A 13831-nucleotide genomic window follows, 5' to 3' on the forward strand; every position below is an offset into this window, starting at 1 on the left:
CTCTGCCTTTGCACAGTGGGTTTTTGAGAAAGGCCCCCAATTAGGTTTATTCCAAATGTGAGAACCCAGCTGTGATGTCTGCAATCAGAGGCAGAAGCATGAGGCAAAGATGCAGGAGTCAGAGGCAGCACAGAGCCCTGGGCTGCACCTCTGTGCAGCTGCTCACAATTACTTAGTGTAGCAACAACACTGGGACATGTGGGAAGGAAGAGCCTTTCAGCTCCCTGCACACCTTCTCCAACCCACATGTGTCCCCAGACCACTGACAGTATAGAAAAACACTGCAGGAAGGGCCAAAAGGAGAGAAAAGTGCCAAAAGGAGAGAAAAGTGCCTTTTCTCAGTCCATTCAGCAGCAGCCCCTGGTGACTGGGCACTGTGGGGCTGTTCCAAGCAGGGAATGCTGTAAATTCCCAATCTTTGAGGAATCTCCCTGGATAACTCCCCTGCAGTGCAGAGGGTACAGAGCCAGTGTTAGTGGAAGCCACCAAAAGCTGTGAAGTTACAGTGGATTTGGAAAATGTCAGTACAACATCTGGGCTACAACATTTCCATGGGACCCCAAAATCCCTGCAAAGTTTGCCCTTTGAAGTCTTCCACAAGGTTAATGACAAAAGCACTCTGCTACTGGGATTTGACCTTCCAAATGGACTCAGCTTACAGAAAGGAGAAAGAAGATAAAAAATTACAGCAGGCCTTCCAAAACAGCAATAAAACTGTGCCAAATTCCATTTGTTTTCAGTTGAAGAAACATTTGTGGAGCACCATAGGTGACCACCAGGCATCTCCCACTCACGGCTGCTTTTTGGCACCTCCCTTACAGCAGCCATATATTTCATGGATCTGTGAGTCCAGCAGGCCTCATCAATCAAAGGTTTCTCATGAATCAATGTCTTGCTGGAAAACACAAATCCATTCAATCCCAAATGATTTTCTAAAACATCTCCCCTCTGAATGAGCTCTTGTGAAAGCTCCCTTCCTTCTGTTCAGCTCCATCTTCCTTTTATCTCCATCCAGCCCTGGGAAGTGCCTGATCTGCAGAGATGCTTCCCAGCCAGAAGGGGTAGGTCTAACCCACAACTGTTATTTAGGAGGAGAGAGGTAGTTTGGATTTTAGGAAGGAATATTTTATTTAGGAAAGAATTGTTCCCAGGAATGGCAGTGGGTGATCTTTAAGGTCCCTTCCAGCCCAAACCACTCTGGGATTCTGTGATTCTGTTTTTTGCCATCATCCCAAGGAGAACCTGTTGTGCCAGAGGCTGGAGAAACAGGGTGTCCTGCTCACACTGGTGACAGCAGGGCACTGAAAGGGACATCTAGGGCTGAGACCAGCTTAGTGCTGTTTAAGATGCTCATCTCCCTGTAGCTCTGTTTCTCCTGATGAAAATAAAGTTGAAAACAGGGAGAATATCAGCCAAATTCTCCTGCAGCCTGAACTGCATTGAAGATCTTTGCTCTTCCCATCCCACAAAGGTCGGGGGTATTGCCTGTGCCCAGGAGAGATGAGCACCCTGGCACAGCTCCCAGAAAGCCAAGCTTAGCACAGTGCATTAACCCTCTCCTCACCAGAGACAGCGGATCCCAGGGAGCTTGTCCTGCCCCAACATCAGCAGGGGAACCAGGGAACACAAACCCTTTGCTGATCAGAGAGGCCCAACCTCCCCAAGCAAGGCACAGCCAGGGTTAAACCACACTGCTCAACTCCACCCCAAAGCAACTTCAGAATAAATATGGTCTTAAACTGAAATTAGTCTTGAGAAAAGGGAATTTCCACTGGGCACACTGGGCACACAGGAGCAACATTTGCAGGCATTCTGTGGCTCTCATCCCAGAGGCATCAACCACAAGCCCAGCACCAAGGCAATTTTATATTTCTGTTTGAATATTCCTACAAGTGCCACTCCTGAGCTGATTTAACACCATGACTGTGGTGTCTAACAGCTCTCAAGTGATTAATAACAGCCATTTGTTCAAAGCTAACAGCCCCAGTGTGACAGTAACAGATAAATTAGCAACATTAAAAATATGCTAAGGAAAACATTTATGTACTGGCTGAGTGTAGTGTGGGATGGTAACACACATCAGTGGTGCCAATAACAAGCTATTAATGAGGAGGGCTGGATGTTTAAGCCATTTTTGCCCCGCTCTCCCATAATCACTCTGACATGGTTTATATTTAGCCTGATGAGCCAGGCCAGTTCCTCTGGACACGAATACTTTATGTGTTCAGGCAGGAACATTGCAAGCAGATGGTGGGAACAGCAAAGGAAGGTGGAACATTGTTCCCTCTCAGTTCCCTTTGTCACGGAGCAGCCAATGTGCCAAGTAATATCTGGGCATAAATTACAGGGCTGCTTCCCAAATTACATCCCCAGCTTTGGATGTCATGCAAAACATTTTAATAATGCCAATTAAAATTCTTCTGTTCAACAGGTCCCAAGAGGCTCCTCTTGCCTACCAGGAGTCACAGCAGCACGTTCCTGTCCCCAGGGGTGACCAGCAGCCCTGGAGGGGAGCTGAGCCCTCACCCTGGGTCACAGCCCTTTCCCTGCCATATTCCAGCCTGAAGAAAAGCTGTTGGACAGAAGCTTTGATGGAAGCCTGGAGCTGGAGCAATCTGACACATCTCCACTTGTTCCATGTGGAAATAATCCCAGGGCATCACAGAACCCATCTTACAGAAAACTTCCAACCCAGCTGCAAAATGCAGCCTTTTGTCAAGAAAAAAACCATCAAACTGTGGTGCTTTGTTCAGCTGTTGGGGTAAGAAGGCCCTTTTGCTGAAATTCCACATTACAGTGCCAAGCCCCAGAAGAAACCTGACTGTTACTAGGATGGATTGGCTTTTATTCCTTTTGTTCCCACCACTGATATTCAGGAACAGGCCATGAGACAGAACCATCAACAGTTTCATTGTACAAATGATTCCCAGCAGGTGAGAGATGATGTGCTTGGCTTGGGCCTGGTGCAAACAGAAATCAGTGCAATGTTCCTCAGCAGATCTTGCAAGGCAAGCGGAAAACTTGAAATTTAGAATGAGGCAGTGATAAAACTTGAGCAGAGTTCAGCCCCTGTTCCCAGCTTTGCACAAGCACAGCTCCTGGAGGAGGGGATCTCGCTGGCTGTGCTGCCCGGGTGCTCCGTGCAGAGGGGCTCCAGTCCCGGCCGGGCTGTGGAGCCCCTGCTGACAGACACATGAGCCCATTGTTCCAGGCACCGTGTTTTACTGAGCTCAGCCTCTCCTCAACAGGGGTGCTCAGCACCTTCTCATCTCTCTTGTCACGAGTAATGGGCCAGTGTGATTTGAGCTGTTTCATGCTTTTAAGTTGTGTCTTGCTTTGAGGTGTTTTTTTTAAACACTCCCATGTTCCATTTAGAAATGTTGTTTGGAAAAAAAGAACCCAAATGGTTTTCAACCACAAGCTTCCCATTTTGCTGATAATTACTTCCTTAGTTAAAAAAAATTAAATAAATACTACTTTAGGGGAACATTTCCCACTCCCTTTTCCCTGGGATGTTGTCCTCACTGGTTCTCTGGTGGTTTTTTGCAAGGAGGGGTTCAGGGTGTGCTGGGAGGAACCCATCCCTAGCCTAACCATGTGGGACAGGGCCACCTGCTCCCTCCCCACCCCTGAGTGAGCTCATGGGACAAGAATCCCCTAGAGCATGACCTCACAGCTCAGCAGCTCCTTGGCTCCAGCTTGTGGGAAAATGTGAGTGTTTCCCTTGGCTCCTGATTTGAAAAGTCACAGTTCTGTCTTCCCCAGGAGCCAAAACCTCCCTGAGACTTACCCAGGGAGCAGCATGTTCTGGTGAACAGGGAGACAAAGGCTTTCACCTGGTTTTGCTGGGATTTAGAGGGGAACTCCTTACCCCAGCCCTCATTTTCCCATCTAGTCTCAATAGGAGATTCATCACCAAGACTTTTCAGCCTTGCCCTGCATAACACCTCAGGTGTGAGTGGTTGTCAGGGCCTGTTCCAAGGGTGTGATACATGGACATGTCCCCTGAACTCTCTGCTGGGTTACCTGGTGTGAAATCTGGGATGTGCTGCCTCACAGACACCGGCCCTGGAACAGCACAGAGGTGTCAGTGGGTGGGACACTACTTGAACCCTTTTTACACATTCTGTCCTACAAGAAGGAGAATCACAGGTGAAAGGCTCTGATTTGAGGCACAAAAAGGCCAGGAAATGTAATTCCTGAAGGAGAGAACACAGGACCAGTGACCCAAACACAAGTGCCTGTGCTGTAGGGCTGAACAGCATCAGTATTGCAAGCATGGTTGGGCAGATTTTCTTCCCCATTACATGACTCTTTGAAAGCAGTGGTTCTGAGCCTGGTTTCCATCTGAGGCTTCTGCCCAGACACAGCCCAGCATGCCCAGCCCCTGCAGTGTGCCAGGGTTTGCCATCCTCTCATCAGCTCTGCCTCTGTCACCCCTCCCCAGAGCTGACCAGGACTGGTGATTCAGCAGCTCTGCTGTCATCCAGAGCCACCATCTGCTCCCACATTTCACCCCACCCCGGGCTCTTTGCCTGCAGGAGAAACGTGTCAAGGTTTTGTGGTTGAAAGCTCCACGTGGCAGTGCAGTCCTGCAGGTCCAGAGCTGCCGAGAGCTCTGACACATCTCCCCAATGCCTTCCATGGATTAACACGGGCACCAAGTGTGGGACGAGGCTGTTTGTTTGCCGTGGCAGATTTGTGAAGGGCAGCTGTGAAAAAAAGGATTTGGAGGGGGTGTAGCAGCAGACAGAGAACCCTCTCCAGATTTAGTGGACATGAGGAACTGCACTGAAACTTGGCAGCTTGGCTCTTGAAGGCAGGAGCTGTGGTTTGTTCTCAAACAAGCAGGGGCAGATGTGGCTCTGGATGCAGATGGTGCATAAATAACCCATTGCTGTTGCTGACCATGGATTTGGCTGACCAGTGTTGGGAAGGATCTGTGGAAGTCACCACAGTGCAGATGAGACAGAGCAAGAGCTCAGGTGAGAATCTCACCTGACCCTCATTGCCCCCTCCTGCTCTGCCTTTATTTTGTCTCTGGCCAGAAGCTGTGGTTGACCATGCTACTGCTCAAAAGAGAATTCCAGATTTTCTTCACTTAAACCAAATCTCAACCTGGCCAAGAAAGCAAAGAGCAAAGCAGATCAGACTGATCAATCATGGGTTGGCTTTCACACTTCCTACAGGCAGAAAAAGCCCTAATAAATATCAGCTGCAGGACCTTTCTGGCATTGCTGGAGAAGTTTTCTAGTTTCTGGTGGAGCAGAAGTTAACTTGAACCCAGTGCAGATGCTGGAGGAATGGGGAGGGCCACTGGCATCTGAACCACAGCCAAGTGTGCACAAACCACCCAGAGACTTGTGGTGTGCAGGGAGATGAAAGGGAATAACTAAAAAGGCTGGAAAAAGCAGCCCAGGGAATTGCTTGGTGGCATTGGAGGACAATAAACCCCAAACTGTGCTGCTCAGACCCAAGTTAACTCTTCATTGCAAAGGAGATGGAGACAAAATCCTCCTGCCTTCAGGAGCAGCCTGTCCTTGACCCCAGAGTCTATCAGGAGTGAGTTGAACTGGGAACAGCCTGTTTCAGTCCCTCTGGCAGCAGCTGAAGCCAAGCTCAGGCTCAAAGCACATCTCTGTGCATGAGGTTAGAGCGGGTTTTAAGCCAGACAGCTCAGGCTGAAGCACAATGGCCAAAATACAAAGGACCTGTGAAGGGTTCCAGAGCTCGAGCACATACCTGGACAAGGGCTGTGCCCGGCAGAGCTGGGCTGGAGCAGCCTCTGCCGCAGCATTCTCACTCTGCTGCAGCATTCCCACTCTCTGCTGCAGCATTCCCACTCTGCTGCAGCATTCCCTCTCTCTCCTCCTGCTCCACACACAGGCTTTGGACACGGCTGAGCAGCAATGCCCAGGTATTTCCTGGAGCATTTTGAGGCAGGAAATCTGCCTCTCTGAGCAGTGCTGCTCATGTTGCAGACCTTTGCCCCCGTGGTGTGAACGCTGCACGTTCCCCTGTCGCTGCCTCAGCCCCTGTGTGAGTCATTTCGAGATGCTTACTCTGGCTTCTTTCAGACCACTACTCATTTGCAAGAGCTCAACTGTCATCACATTTATTTTTCTTCCTCCTGCTTCCCTTGGCCTGGCAGGCTGGGCAGGGCTGGTATTTGGGCCCCTGGGACTCCAGATGTGCACGGGATGATGCAGAAACATCAATATTTTCCCTTGGAACTGATGTGTTTTTGTGCCATCACCAGCTTGCCTCAGTCCAGGTTGTTTAAGGGCTTGGGAGAGAAGAAAAGCACTGATGGAATCAAAGGAGGGAAGAAATGCTTGGGGGCAGTGGTTAGGGGGAGATGACTTGGGTTTAACAGGGCTGATAACGATGAAGAAATGGAGTTGATGAAAACTGGCTGCTCCTTCACTGCTGATAAATCTCTGGGCTTTGCTGGGAATGGTTTGGGCAGCAAATCCCACAGAGGAACGCTCCTTGCAGCTGGATTGGAAAGGCATTGCTTCCACCAGGCTCGCAGGGATGGGCCCTGAGCCTGCCAAAACAGATTCCTGTGCTGAGCTGGGAGCTGGGATCACCCCACAGGGACTCAGGTGCCCAGCTGGAGGTGGCACCTTGGAGTGAGGAGGAGAGAAGGTGGGAGGCCTGGGGAATTCAGGCAGCCCAGTAATCACAAACTTTATAAAGAAGGTTATTCCTGTCACAGAATTGATGGACTGGCAGAGAAAGGCAGTCCTGAAAAGTCCTCAGGGTCACAGGAACAGCAGCCTGTGTTTGTGGTGACAGCAGTCTGGTCCAGCCATGGCAAAGCACAGCTGGGCTGGTGCTCTGTGGACACACTGGCACTCTCCTGCCCAGGGACTTTATGCCATCAAGAGAGAATCACAGAATCATGGAATGGGTTGGAAAGGACCTTAAAGATCATTTCATTCAAACCCCAGGCTGCTCAGAAGCCTTCAAGGTCTTCCCTGTGCCTCAGTTTCCCCACTGGAAAGTGAGAACAGCAATACTCACTGGATACCCAGATCCCACTGGGCACTGTGTGATCTTCCTGTGTTTTTGTGGTTAGTGCAGTGTTGGAACATGCTGATCCAAACTGCAGGGAAATAATTAAATGATTAATTAATTTAATTAATCAATTAATAATTAATAAAAGCCCTGTGATCAAGAGCAGCTTTGATAGAGTTGTACAAGATGTGTATCCTCAGGAAAAAGGAATTGATGCCCATGTAACACAGCAGGGCTGCAAGAGGAGCTCCTCTGATTCCCAGTGTGCTCCCAACACCATGACTCACCCACAGAAACTCAAAATACAAGATTTTAATCAACAGTGTATTTTTTCTCTGCCACATCATTTTGCTTAAGTCCAGTTTAAATATATGGACCAAAAAAATGGCAATGCAATGGGAAAAACAAAATTTTCCCTTTGAATTAGCAGCTCATACCTGATTCACCAAAAAATGTATTGAAATCCAGTATTTTCATCATAAAACTGCAGGGAAGGAAGTGGGAAGCACTTGGGGATGTAGCTCCTCAAGCATTTTAAGCCAAAATTTCAGTTACCTTCCATGAGAATAAAAGAAACTATTGACCATTGGATGGCTCCCCTTTATAATCAATTCAGAGCTGGGTTTGAATATTCATTTGTTAGTTCTGCTCCTCACATTTCTCTTGCTTGAGTGGAAATGCACAGAGAGTTCTGTGCTGGTTCGCAGAACCTTCCCAAGGCACCTTCTGAAACCTTCAAACAGGAGGCAGCACTGGATGGAAAATCCCTGCTCCAGGCTGCTCCCCCTTGTCCCAGCCCAGCCCTGACTTGGAATAACCCATTCCTGGCCAAAAAGAAGAAAATCCCCCAATGCCAGTTGCTTTAATTTCCAGCAGCTCATCCAAACACCCTTTTCCATGGGCTCAGGCTGGGACACATCCCCAGAAGTCTATTTTGTGTGGCAAGAAAAACATCAATTTTTAACTCATGCAAATGAGGAATGAGATCCTTTTATAAAATAAACAGACAACCCATTTTTCACCTGTAATTGTTTCTTTGCCACATTAATAAAAATATGGTGTGTATTATGGTTAATGAATATGTAAATGAGATATGATTAATACCTCATTTGGCGAGAAATGGGAAGATTTATTTACCTTCTGTAATTTCTCTGTGCCTCTCGTCCTCTCTTTGACAGTGGTGAGGGAGGGTGGTTTATTCCATGCCCAGTATTGATGTCCCCAAAGAGATGAAAAGATTTTGGGCATGGTCTGGAGCTCCATAGGGGCAATATTCTTTTTGCTATTTTATTTTTCTGTCAGGAATTTTGTGTCAAGGACCCAGTTTTGTCAAAGGGATCCATTTCAGGAGCGGGAGCTGGAAGGACATTGGGCACAGGGTGGGAAGCACAGAAGGTAGATGCACATAGGTGATGGGAACCTTCTCCTGGAGCATGACTGAAGGCTCTTAGAGACACAACAACACCAGCAGCTCGTGGGGACAGCCCTTCCCAGCCAGCTGCATCCGCAGTGGATGAGCTTCAGGAGCAGTCAGCTGCCAGGAATCCCTTCCCCTGTGCCTCTGGCAAAGGAAGCCAGCACTACAAGCACAGGAGTAAAACAGGTTTTTGTCCCTTCTGAGGGTTATTCCCTTTGAGAGCCAAAAATGAGCTATGATCAGTGAGTGGAAGCCTGAGCTGCCTGAATGAGCCCAGTGCCACAGCCCCTGTCCACAAGTGCTTTCCTTGCAGGGCAGTGCTCCACACGCCCTGATGGCTTTGATTGGAGCCAGCAGGGGCTCCCCTGGGGAACTCCCTGCAGCCTGCAGGGTCAGGATCCAGGCAGACATCCCCTAATTCATGGGTGAGCCCAGACAGACACAAACTCAGCAGCAGAGCTGGCTGTGCACTCCCCATCCAAATGGAAATTTGGCTGGAGACATGTCACTGGAAATTACAATTTTTGCAGGAACAAAACCCAACAAAACTATGATCAATCATTTGTCCCAATTTTCGTTAAAAGCAAGAATTTTCCTTAAAGTAAATGTTGGTTACAGAAAAGCAGCTGTTTGTTTTGTTTTCTGTAACCAAAACCAGAAGGTTGCTCTTTAAAACGCTTTTGAAAAGCAGCTGCTTCGGTCAGCAAAGCAAAAACAAAAGGAAACTGTTGCAACGACTAAAATAAATGTTTTCCTCAGAACTTCCAAGAATATGAAGGGAGGGCATGACTCGATTGCAGTGCCCTGGCTCTGCTGCAGATGCTGAGTGTTTGCTGCCTGTGGCATTGCAGCCCCTTCCTGCTCTGGGGGGCTCAGCAGGATGGGACAAGGGCTCTCCAGGAGCAAACCCACTCCAGCACAGTGCCTGGATAGTGCAGCAATTTGTCTGGAGCTGCTTCCCAGCAATTTGTCTGGAGCTGCTTCCCAACCCAGCTGGAATTGCTGCTGGGGCAGCAGGGGCCCGGTTCTGTCCCAGCCCCTGGGGAAGGGGCTCTGCTCCCCTGGGAATCCCCTTGGAGCATCCCCTTGGGCATCTCCCCCACACGGAGTACAGCTCTGTCTGCCCCTGCCTCTTTCCGAGGCTGATGGAGCTGGGCAGGTCACTGTGAGAGACTTTTGTCTGGGGTTTACTTGGAGCATTTCAGCCACTAAGAAAAGGGAAAGGGCAAAGAGGAAGGAGAAAGAGGGAAGGGGGTGGGAGAAAGAGAAAAATGGAAGGAAAGGGGGAGAGGAGAGGAGAGGAGAGGAGAGGAGAGGAGAGGAGAGGGAAGGAGAGGAGAGGAGAGGAGGAGAGGAGAGGATAGGAGAGGAGGAGATGAGAGGAAGAGGAGAGGAGGGAGGAGGAGAGGAGAGGAGAGGAGAGGAGGACAGGGAGAGGAGAGGAGAGGAGAGGGAGAGAGGTAGGAGAGGAGAGGGAGAGGAGAGGAGAGGAGAGAGGAGAGGAGAGGAGAGGAGAGGAGAGGAGAGGAGAGGAGAGGAGAGGAGAGGAGAGGAGAGGAGAGGAGAGGAGAGGAGAGGAGAGGAGAGGAGAGGAGAGGAGAGGAGAGGAGAGGAGAGGAGAGGAGAGGAGAGGAGAGGAGAGGATCGAGATGTCTCTGGTTCTTAGATTATTTATTGATTTTTCAATTTGGACAAACAAAGTGTCATTCAAAACCCAAACTCTTCCTCCTTAATGTGCCTTCACTGAATCAAGTTCTACAGCACTCAGTTAACACATAAATAATTAAAACATTTCCAGTGAAATGTTCTGTCCATAAGAAGATCTTGATGTGTGAAGTGCAGGGCATTAATTCATACCCAGTTTTCTTAATGGACCTCGACCTTCGGCCTCGTGTCTCACACAATGAAGTGGGAATTAATCCACTGTATTTCATGGGCTGTCAACTCAAGCCCAGCCCCCTAGAGGTCCCCTGGATCTGTGAGGAGAGCAGCTGTGGATGGTATCACCTTTGGGAAGGTTTGGGTTCCACTGCATGGGGAGCCCCAAGGCCCCAGTGGCACCAGGCTCAGGCTGGGACCATCATCTCTGCAGCCCTGGGCTTTGCTAAGTCAGCTCCAGGGAACACAGCTTTGGCATCCCCTTGCAGGGGGAAGTTGCCATCATCCTCCCTGTGCCTGGGCAGGGATGTTCCCAATGCCTCAGCCAGAGATCCAGGCATGGGGTGCACCAGAACTCCCCACCTGCCAGGCTCCACACCCGGAGGGCTGGCAGGGCAGCAGGGACCACTCTGCTCTCCAGCCCTGCTCTGGGTGTGTGGCCATCCCAGCAGGAGCACATCTCTGCATCCTGCAGCCCCTACAATCCCCACCATGCAGGACACTGCTGCTGGGGTCCTCTCCAGGCTGCAGCTTCACTCAGCCTCACTGCAGGGAGGCTGTAAAGGAGAAGATGCAAATTCTATTACCCATCCCTCAAGGTTTGCTCCATTAAAAATCAGATTTGGGCTTGGAACATGTCTGTGCTCCTGCTCTTTGAGATGAGCTTTAATTAAGAGGTAAAATTATTAAAGCTGCAAGTTATTATAGCCTGAGGACCCCAGCCCAGTGATATGAAGCAGATGGTCCTGGGGCAAGCAAAAGCCCTTTAATAAAGAAGCGTTTGCAATTCATGAGCATTAATTATGTCCACTTCTCTCATTTTAAAATGTTCTGCTTGTCAGCCCTGGTATTGTGTGCCGAGCAAGCATGATGAATTAGGCAAACCCCTTCTGGTTCAAGACATATTCTTTGTGTGGCAAAAATTAAAAGTATTATCTCCCAGAAGATGGAGTGATTAGAATATTTAAGCACTTGGGGATCCCCACCCCTTCTCCTCATTGCCCCAGCTTCCCTGTGCAGGGTTTGGAGGGGGCTGCTGGGATCCAGCCATCCCAGCTGCTTAATGGGACATCAGTGCCACCCTGGGTAGTCACTTACCCTCCTGCTTCACCCCTGCCCCTGTCTATTATTTACAGTAACACTGGAAACCAGAACACACAGAATGAGGGAAAGGCATGGGCCCAGAGTTCCCTGCTCTGCCATCACCACCAACATGCCCTTCACTGATCTCCATGGCAGGGAAGGACCTGCTTGCCTGATGTCCTGCCACTAGAACCAGAGCTGGAGCCACAGCATTTCAATGCCCTGGGCCTGCCAAACCCCACCCTCAGTCAGAGTGCCCACCTGCCCTGCTCTCCAGGCTGGGCAAAGCACCTGGGGGCTCTGAGGAGAGGGCAGCACCCCAGTGCCTGGGCAGCCCTGCTGAGGCCACTTCTGCTGCATGTGTTGTCACTCTGCTCTTGGCAAGGACAGCCACAGCTTAGCATTGGCTGGTCCAGGGGCAAGACGTGCTCTGACATCCCCCCAAGGCCACCTGAGTGTCCCAGCCCAGCACACCATCCCTGCACAGGAGAGCAGGGCAGAGGTGCAGGCAGTGCTGCCCTCGGGCCAGTCCCACTCCATCTGTGGCACAGCCTCCTCCCCTGGGTCAGCCCAGGTCTGGCCTCTCACGAAAGGAGGAAATCCTGAGTGCTGCTCTTCTGAGACAGCAGCCCTGGTTGTGTGACTCAGGAACTGCATTTTGGGGATGCAGCAGACAGAGGGATCCTGCTGTCCTGGTGGGCTGCAGCTCTGACTGAATTCTGGCTGAATGCCTGCACCAGTTAGACTGGGAGAATTGAATTGCCTTGGTGGGAAGAGGTGGGCTTGAGAGTGGTTTGGGCAGAGCAGCAGAATGCTTATCAAGAGCACTGCCCATCCACATGAAGCTCAAAACCAAGGTACAAGTGACTGGTGACCCTGGCAGACCAGGAAATCCTGAAGATCCACATGAAGATGCCAGTCACACTTATTCTTGTCATTTGCTTCCTCTCCTGACATCTTTTCCCTCTGAGCACTTGAAGAGTTCACAAAGACCACTTAACCAATAATTCCTCCTACCATCCTCAGCAAGGAGAAATTCCTTTTGCTGCCCTGATTCACAGCACAAAGGTCTCTCCTTGCATTTCCTAGGTACAAATCCAGGTTTTCCATGCAGGAGAGTCTCACTCCATGCCTGATGTTTCAAGATAATCTCATGTGACCTGGGAATGAGGGTCACCTGCCCTGCCTGTAGCCCCTTCACCCATTGCACACATTGGCAGATGACACTCTATGCTTTCATAGAGATTTATTGGTTCTTCTTTCTGGCCTGGATTAAACCCCACCATGGTACTGCTGGATTTTTTCAGGCATCAGTCACAGAACTCCAGGACTGGAAGAAATCTGAGCAAGTTCCCCACAGAGTCCCAGCAAGGGCTGAGCATCAGGCTCTGGGAGGACACAAATCCACCCTGCAAATGGACCAGTTCATCCTGAAAAACCAACCCCACGGGCTGTGCTGGCCAGGCTGAGCACAGTGTGAGCTGGTCTGTGTTGAAGTGAATCCTCAGCTGCTGCTTTAAAGCAAAAAACCTCCCGCCTGGGAATCCTTACATGGAATAAGCAAAACCAAACGCCTGGGTTTGGCTTTATTGGCCCAGGGGAGGAAGGGGAGGAGGATGCTCTGGGTGCTTGTTCAGCGCAGGGATGACTCTGTCTCTGACAGCCCCGAGCCTGTGACTCCTGTGTCCCCATCAGGGGTCACAGGGACGCAGCCGGGCGGGATGCTCGGCTCCAGGGGCGGCACTCTCGGCTCAGAGCTCCGGGCCAGCTGCGGGCACCTACCGCCCCCTCCTGCACATTCCCGGCCATCGGCGCTTCACTGCTCGCCTCGGCTCCGTCAGGGGTTCTTGCTTCACGATTTAATCTGGCTGTGATTTATTTATAGCCATGCTCATAAAATATGCAGCCCCTTCTGAAGCCTGTGTGTGCATGAGTGCTTGCAGGGACTGAAATCGCTGCCTGGTGCACCGCAGGACAGCCCCGAGGTGACACTGCCAGGCTGCCGTGGCACTGGGGAGCATCCTCCCCCGGAGCAGCACATTCACTCAGCACTACCAGCAAATTTCATGCTCCTGTTCTCATCCCTTCCCGGCCAAGCTCAGCCCTCCTGCTCCCTCCCTGCCAGGGGAGCACAGCTGGTGCCACCAGCTGAGCTCAAAGCCCTTCAGACACTTCTGTTGCCATATGAAGATGTTTCAGCACAGTGACAGCTGTCTCAGAGGTCCCCAAGGTTTACTCTGAGACCCCTGAGGAAGAGGAGCAGGTAACCTTGCTGGGGGTTAGTGAACCCCAAATGTTGGAGTTGGCTCAGGGGGATCCAGGCCTTCGGGACAGGGGAAGGAAGCATAAATCCTTTCTTGCATGGCTGTGATGTAGTTTGCATATCCCTCGACTTCCCTTGAGCCTGCCCAACCTGCAAGGCCACCATGT

This window comes from Erithacus rubecula (assembly GCF_903797595.1).
Source record: "Erithacus rubecula genome assembly, chromosome: 20".
Taxonomy (NCBI): Eukaryota; Metazoa; Chordata; class Aves; order Passeriformes; family Muscicapidae; genus Erithacus; species Erithacus rubecula.